General features: G+C 40.5%; 1 pseudogene; it reads left to right on the forward strand.

Annotated features, from left to right (window-relative positions):
• The first annotated feature begins 2607 nt into the window (after window positions 1-2607).
• Window positions 2608-3781, forward strand: LOC115203443 (major histocompatibility complex class I-related gene protein-like; annotated as a pseudogene).
• The last annotated feature ends 5390 nt before the right edge of the window (window positions 3782-9171 follow it).

Genomic DNA, 9171 nt, shown 5'->3' on the forward strand with positions numbered 1-9171 from the left:
ACTGGACAGATACTATATAACATCTATATGATGGACCATAATGACTGGACTGATACTATAGTAACATCTAATGTGATGGACCATTTGACTGGACAGATACTATACCATCTAATGTGATGGACCATATGACTGGACAGATACTATATAACATCTAATGTGATGGACCATATGACTGGACAGATACTATATAACATCTAATGTGATGGACCATATGACTGGACGATACTATATAACATCTAAATGTGATGGACCATATGACTGGACTGGTATTATGGAACATCTAATGTGATGGACCTATGATGGACAAATACTATAGTCTGTGCAAAAACATCTTTACATTTCATTATAATCAGGCACTGTGGATTAATTATGCATCACTCATTTTATTAAACTCTTGTTAAATAATCACCTTTGTATAAGCACATTGTTCAAGAAAAGTGTCAGTGAAATTATACTGCCAGATTATAATTAAGAAATTAGGCCCGAGGGTGTGTGGTATAGTGCCAATATACCACAGCGAAGGGCTGTTTTTAAATCACGACGCAACGCGGAGTGCCTGGATACAGCCCTTAGTCGTGGTATATTGGTCATATACCACAAACCCCTGAGGTGCCTTATTACTATTATAAACTGGTTACCAACTTAATTAGAGCAGTAAAAATATATGTTCTGTCATACCTGTGGTATATGGTCTGATACCACAGCTGTCAGCCAATCAGCATTCAGGGCTCGAACCATCCAGTTTATAATGCATTTTACAGTACTTTTGCACAGATTTTAACTACAGTATTTTGCACCATAAAGATGTCAATCAGTAAATCAATAGGATGAAAATAAAACATAAAGTCACAGGAGGGTTTAAAACATTGATCGTTTTTAGATGTCAGGTCCCAAACCACATAGTTATGGAACAGTATGGAATATGATACTGCTTCTGGCAACAATACTTCAGAATGATAAACAAGGCTTCTGCTGCAGTCAGAGAAGAGTTTCCCTGAGATTGAAACGGTTTATATGTTTTATTTATTTAACTAGGCAAGTCAGTTAAGAACAAATTCTTATTTTCAATGACGGCCTAGGAACAGTGGGTTAACTGCCTTGTTCAGGGGCAGAACGACAGATTTTTTACCTTGTCAGCTCAGGGATTCAATCTTGCAACCTTTCAGTTACTAGTCCAATGCTCTAACCACTAGGCTACCTGCTGCCCCATCTTGTCTTGGGATCTGCATGGGGGTTGAAAAAATCCTGATAACTTTCCCAAAGTTCCCAGGTTTTCCAGTAATCCAGGTTGGAAGATTTCCGGAATCAGGAGGGAATAGCTAGGAAAACCTGGAATTAGTGGAATTTTGCAACCCTAACTTTGTTAGACTGTCTGTTTTCTACCACTTCCACATCCTGATTAAATTACAATAAGGCACTACTTAGTTAGTTGTTGAAAAGTCTATTATTAAAGTCTAGGGTTGGAAAGTTATAGGAACTAAACATAAGCAAGACCTACAATATACTGTATTTGGTTGTACTTTTATATGAACAGCTGCTGTTTTTAATATGTGTATGGCAATATAATTCATACATCATTTATTGTCACCCTGCCATTTTAGAACAAAAGATGGCTACTGTAATAATCCATCCAAAAGCACAAACAACCTAATCTAACTGGTTCAAAGTCCCCATTCCAAAGCACAAACAACCTAATCGAACTGGTTCAAAGTCCCCATTCCAAAGCACAAACAACCTAAACTAACTGGTTCAAAGTCCCCATTCAAAGCACAAACAACCTAAACTAACTGGTTCAAAGTCCCCATTCCAAAGCACAAACAACCTAAACTAACTGGTTCAAAGTCCCCATTCCAAAGCACAATACCTAATGGTGGTTAATATTTAACCAGCTGTATTGGAAACTGATCTTTTCCACAAGTCTATTCAAGTCAAGAGTGCCCAAACCTTTCCCTTCCTTTTCCTATTTCATTGATTTAACGGCAATAGTCAGTCATTTTTTTGGCAAAGTGGTCCACATCTTACTTGGCCTCTTATAGAAGTTTGTCTGGATTGGAAAAGTGTTCAGAAGGTGGCATTAAAAATTCCCATTCCTGCACACACACTCTGAGAGGTGACGTGGAGGGAGGAGTGGGTGTGTGTGTATGTTTGTGTATGAGGAGAGCTGGACAGGCAAAACAGAGAGAGGGGCAGGATTAGCAGGCTAATGCACGCGCCACACACACACACACACACACACACACACACACACACACGCACACTGGACACATGCTGCACACTCTAGCACACATTTGATCAAACACAGACAGACAGAACATGAACACAGACATACACGCACACGGTGCAGGTCCAAGGATTTTTTGTAATTCATTTACAGTATCATCTGATTGGTGTTTGGCTGTGTGCACAACATGCAACATGACTCACCTTCTCTTCCTCAGTCTCCCCTCAGCTTAATTTTGTCTTAATTTCCACCTCCCTTGTTTGATTCGTTCAACAGAATTAAAGTACCGTACCTTGTTTGACAAGTGAAAAGAAAAGTCTGTCAGACACTTCAGAGCTAGAAACCTGCTACGTGAGGATACTGGAAAAGTAGTGAACATTCAAATCATGGGCAAACTGTCTGTCCTTTTATTATTCATATCGTTTTACATCGTTGTCAACGCAGGTAAGATGACTATCTACTTTCTCTCTTACCTCATTTAATTATTTTTTTTAATGTTATAAATATAAAATATCCATATCTGGTATAATATCACTCCTCTCCCAGGTTCAGGATCACATTCTCTGTGGGCACTTGCAACATATATAAGGAGGAGAGACGCCTTTCCCTGAGTTTACGGTTGTGGTGATGTTGGATGATGTTCAAGTGGCTTACTATGACTCCAACATGAAACACTTCATCTACAGGGGACATAACACCTCAGACAAAATACACGACGAAGCTCAGGAAGGAGCTTATTTACTTGGAAAGATGTACCACCACATGAAAGAGAGATCATTTAACCTAAAGCACCACTTCAACCTCACAGAAGGTGTTCAAGCTCAGCAAAGAATGTCTGGCTGTGAGATGTTGGACAATGGTGAACCAGTCCTGATCATGGTAAAGGACACTTTCAATGCCATTTATACAGATCAAATGGTATATTACAACATGACACATTTTATATATGATGCTGGGAACTACTACTAGGATGGGATGAGGCAAGCATATGAAAGAGTACTGTTTGAGAATGTTCACCTCCCATTTGCATCAGAACACAGAAGACTCTCCTGAAGAGAGAGAAGAACGTTGTTATGCGTAAAGTTCCTCCAGACTAGGTTGATAAAGAAAAGAGGTTTCTGGAGGGTTTCAGGTGAGCTGCCTGGCGTTTGGTTTCTACCCCCGCCACATCAACCTGACCCTGCTGAGAGACCGGGCCAGCCAGTGGCAGAACAGGAGCTGACAGGGGGGGGAGGTGCTGCCTAGTGGAGATGGGACCTACCAGCTGAGGAAGAGTCTGGAGGTCAGTACTGAGGAGCTAAAGAAGAGACACAACTACACCTGTACTGCCTCTCACCTCAGTCTGGACAACAAGCTGGATGTCAGTTGGGAGTCTGGGGCAGTAGAGAGTTCACACTGTCCACCCTCTCAGTTCTACTGATGATGCTGCTGATTCTTATTCTATGGTCATTTTCATTTGTCAAAAGGAGGAGAAGTACACCGCCTCCCAGTCTGAACTTTGCCAACGTTGATGCAAAAGTGTCAGAGGAAATGAACCTGTCTTCAGTTTCTGAGACCTAATACAATGTTGGGACACTAATTGCAACTTTGTCAATTCAGCTCAATTCACAATGAAAATATGACTGCCAGAGCACTTATTGAGGGCAGACAACATGTACGAATGATTCTGTTATTGTTGGTGGATCTTCTCTTCCCCTCAACAAAGGACTGTAAAGGATCAATTTGGGAGACTGTTGACAATAACAAATATCTGGGCATTATTAGTCCAGATCTGCCTTCTATATTTATATGCTGGTTTGGCATCCTGCTCATTAACAAAGATAATCTTTTAATTATTTCTGTTATGTAATCTGTCATTTATAATCATGACTTCATTCATGTCACAATGTAACTTTATATCTGCAGCAGTGCAATGAAAAAAGTCCTTTAGTGTTACTTTTCCCCAGTCAAATATTCAGGCCTATATTTCCCCTTCAAGGCTGGACCACAACATAGATCTTATTTTTCTATCTACTATTATGTTATGATGAACACTGAATGGTATATCAAAAGGCTGAAAGGCCAATGTCTCCATCCACATTGTGAAATAAGTATCCTTCCATGTTACCTGCTTCCTAATGAGACTAACTATGGTAGAACCAAGGTCTCCTGCACATCCTAAACCTGCTTGGTGCATTTGTCCATGTAAAATCCATAAACATAACTACATTTCATTACCGATGTAAAGGTAGGTGCTCATAGATCACGTCCAAATGGGCACCCTGTTCCCTACATAGTGCAGTGGAGGCCCCTGGTCAAAAGAGTGCCCTATATAGACTATAGGGTGCCATTTGGGATGTAGCTATAATCACGGGCTTTAGTCAATTAAGTTCCCCAGTTCTGCACACTCCAGTGTTTTCACATAAAACATCCTAAAAGGAAGAAAAAAGGCAGAATTGTATTTGTCTTGGAAACAGGTGCCATCATAATTGTCATTTGTCAATCTGAAATTAATCAGAGTTAGTACTGCTTGAGAGCAGAGATTAATACAACACAAATACTGTATTTGCTTTCGGAACAACACAACACACACACACACACACACACACACACACACACACACACACACACACCACACACACACACACACAAACAGGGCTGCCTCTGATCCGATTTGGGGTTGTTTGGAGTTGTTTAGGGATCCTGTTTGGGGTTGTTTGGAGTGTTTGGAGTTGTTTTGGGATCCTGGTTTTGGGTTGTTTGGAGTTGTTTAGGATCCTGTTTGGGGTTGTTTAAGGATCCTGTTTGGGGGTGTTTGGAGTTGTTTTGGGATCCTGTTTGGGGTTGTTTGGAGTTGTTTAGGGATCCTGTTTGGGGTTGTTTAGGGATCCTGTTTCGTGGTGTTTGGAGTTGTTTAGGGATCCTGTTTGTGGTTGTTTGGAGTTGTTTAGGGATCCTGTTTGGGGTTGTTTGGAGTTGTTTGAGTTGTTTAGAGTTGTTTAGGGATCCTGTTTGGGGTTGTTTGGCGTTGTTTGCGAGTTGTTTTGGGATCCTGTTTTGGAGTTGTTTGGAGTTGTTTAGGGATCCTGTTTGGGGTGTTTAGGGATCCTGTTTGGGGGTGTTTGGAGTTGTTTTGGGATCCTGTTTGGGGTTGTTTGGAGTTGTTTAGGGATCCTGTTTGGGGTTGTTTAGGGATCCTGTTTGGTGGTGTTTGGAGTTGTTTAGGAATCCTGTTTGTGGTTGTTTGGAGTTGTTTAGGGATCCTGTTTGGGGTTGTTTGGAGTTGTTTGGAGTTGTTTAGAGTTGTTTAGGGATCCTGTTTGGGGTTGTTTACAGTTGTTTAGGGATCCTGTTTGGGGGTGTTTGGAGTTGTTTAGGGATCCTGTTTGGGGTTGTTTAGGGATCCTGTTTGGGGGTGTTTGGAGTTGTTTAGGGATCCTGTTTGTGGTTGTTTGGAGTTGTTTAGGGATCCTGTTTGTGGTTGTTTGGAGTTGTTTAGGGATCCTGTTTGTGGTTGTTTGGAGTTGTTTAGGGATACTGTTTGGGTTTGTTTGGAGATCCTGTTTGGGGTTGTTTGGAGTTGTTTGGAGTTGTTTAGGGATCCTGTTTGGGGTTGTTTGGAGTTGTTTAGGGATCCTGTTTGGGGTTGTTTGGAGTTGTTTGGAGATCCTGTTTGGAGTTGTTTTGCAGCCCTGTTCCACAATGTATTCATGCAAATAATTCAAATATTTTCTTTATTTTAACAAAAAACAAAATAAATATAACTGAATTCCCACCATAATCCCTGAACTCCAATCATTATTTGTCCGTGTCAGTAAAATGTGTTATGTGCTACAGATCTTACAGTTTTTTTTTTATTTTATTACAATCGCTAGGACTCATTTCTGAATACTTAGATCCCTTTTTTCAAAACTCTTCACACAGTGAACACAACAGCAGTCTATGTGGGCTAAACTGTGGATCATTTTTCATTGCTTTGGCACAAAATGCATTCAATGACTACATCTTACAAATTTCATGAATTATTTTCTCACTCAGACACAACCACCACCAAAACTCTATGTTCCTACAGGCCAATTTGCACATGTTTACATACTCTTTTCAAAACTGTTAAACTGAAGCTCAAAACATAACATAACACAAAATTGAATAAGACATTTCTACAGCAATACCGAATTGAAATATTCCAAATCTAAAAATTAAACACTATCAAAACAATTAGGACAACCACAGCTGATTCCCATTGTAGCTGAACACCTACCCAGGTGTTAGTCTTTCAATTTCATTACTGTCACGACTTCTGCCGAAGTCGATGCCTCTCCTTGTTCGGGTGGTGCTCCGCGGTCGACGTCACCGGTCTTCTAGCCATCATTGATCCATTTTTCATTTTCCATTGGTTTTGTCTGGTCTCCCTACACACCTGTTTCCAATCCCATTCATTACATGTTGTGTATTTAACCCTCTGTTTCCCCTCATGTCCTAGTCAGAGATTGTTTGTTGTTAAGCTCGTGATTAAGGATTGGTGCGTGACAGGTTCTTGTACCCACGTTTATTTTATTATGTACTTTGGTTTTGGAGTTCTTGTTTCACGTTATTAAACTACTCCATTTATACCAAGTTTGATTCTCCTGCGCCTGACTTCCCTGCCACCTACACACACGACATAACAATTACCATCTATACAAAAGGGGACAGTTTAGGAATAATGCTGTAATCTAAACATGGACCCAGACAGAGATAGAGAAGTGGCTGACAGAGGAAGAAGAGTGGCTGGGAGAGGGAGAGGAGTGCGTACGTGTGGTGGAAGACGACTGAGAGGAATATCAAGAGCTGTAGTCTCAGATGAGATTAGGGCTGCTATAATTGATCATGTAATAAATCATGGTCTATCAATGAGAGAGGCTGGTCTGAGAGTGCAGCCAAATCTGCAACGCTCAACATCTATTGCAGAGCCAAGACAAATCTGCAACGCTCAACATCTATTGTGAGAAATGTCCGGCAAAACAACAGGTAAGATGTGCATTCTGCAAGGGCATCTGACTGAACTGCACATTACAGAAGTAAATTGAGCAAAGCCTCCAAACCCACTTGTGTGTAATTGTTTTTGTATTTCTGCTTATGACCCAACGGTTACCTCCCACAGGCAGGGGGTAGGATTTTCACTGCAGGAAACTGCAATCGTTGATATGGTCATCAGAAACAATGGCATAAAACTCAGAGATTCGGGACAGAGTGTTAGCAGACATTACATTTGGAAATATTCACAATGTAAGCATAACAACTATTTCTAGAGTTCTGAAACAACATCAAGTCAGAATGAAGCAGTTGTACACTGTCCCCTTTGAGAGGAACTCTGAACGAGTCAAGCAACTCAGGAACCAATATATCCAGGTAAGATGACTATAAAACAGAACTGTTTTTGAACAAAACCAAACAGGGCAGAGGCACACAATGACATGTTTTTAGGTATAATGTCAACTACCGTAATAGCCTAACTCTTATGTTGTCGCATGGATTTATTTGAGAGTCATGGAGATTCATCTTTGTGGATGAGGCTGGTTTCAACTTGGCCAAAACACGGCGGTGAGGAAGGAATGTGATTGGGAAAAGAGCCACAGTGGATGTCCCGGGCCAGAGGGGTGCCAACATCACAATGTCTGCAGCATATCCTCTGATGGATTTCTGTTACACAAACCACTAATTGGGCCATACAACACCGAGCGTCTCATTTCATTCCTGGATGACCTCTATGGAAGAGTTGTGCCAGGTGAGGAAAGGGTTGCAGTGAGGTGGAATCCGCCAACGTTTGTAATTGTATGGGACAATGTGGCATTTCACCACTCCCGTGCAGTCACAGAGCGGTATGCAGCCCATCCCAGGATTGTGTCACTTTTCCTCATGGAGTTGGAAGGTTTATGACCACCATCCACATGATCAAATGTCCCTCCTGGACGCAATGAACGCTGATACCTGGACATATCTGCAGAAGATTGCCGGGGATGGACCAGGCATGCCAAAAGATTATTTCCTAGGTGTATTGCCCAAGATGACATAAGATGTAATGTGGATGAGAACCTGTGGCCAAATGCAAAAGACAGGGTTGACTAGCATTGCTACTGTATCTGTATCGGTAGATGATGTATATACAAATTCTTGTATTTTGGAATCACTCAATGCCAGAAAACAAATTGAAGCATATTGTACATGTCTGATTCATTCCTGTAACATATACTGCAATGATTCTAAACAGTAGAGGTTTCATTCCTGTAACATATACTGCAGTGAATTCTAAACAGTAGAGAGGTGTTTTCTTGTTTTGTTTTGTAAAGACATTTGACAAAAGAAGACATTGTGTAATGCTGCCTGTCGTTAGTGTTTTTTAGGTGATTGTTTTATGAGTGATAAAGTGTGCTTGTTGGGTGACAAGCTTTGATAGTGTTATGGAAGAATGAGTTGATTTGAGACATGTATGAAGTGTTTTGGTAGTTTTAGTGCATTTTGGATGTGAAATTAACTGCTGTGCCAAGCTGAAAGTTGGTTAGGAGTTGTGTGAAGAGTTTTGAAAAAGTGACTTAAGTATTGAGAAATGGGTCCCAGCGATTGTAAAAACTGTAATTTGATCCCTCTTTTGTCACCGAGAACAGGAGTGCAAGCTCGTATTTGAGGTTTAAAAAGTCTTCTAAAGTTTGTAATTCACACTTTAAAATGTCGACTTGATTTGCCCTAACAAAATAATCAACCCCACATTGCATGTGATACATTCGTTAAGCAACAGCATTCAATACTCAACTGAGCTGGAACCCCACATTACTGAACATACCCAAAATAACATCAGTCACATTCATCATTTAAACAAATAATAGTTTCTCCTTCTTTATCACAAAAAAGGAATTTGAATTTAGACAAGTTATTACAAGGGTATATTTTGTGAAAGATTTTTAGTGAATTTCCTTTACTTTATTTGATACAAA

This window comes from Salmo trutta, chromosome 12 (genome assembly GCF_901001165.1).
Source record: "Salmo trutta chromosome 12, fSalTru1.1, whole genome shotgun sequence".
Lineage (NCBI taxonomy): Eukaryota > Metazoa > Chordata > Actinopteri > Salmoniformes > Salmonidae > Salmo > Salmo trutta.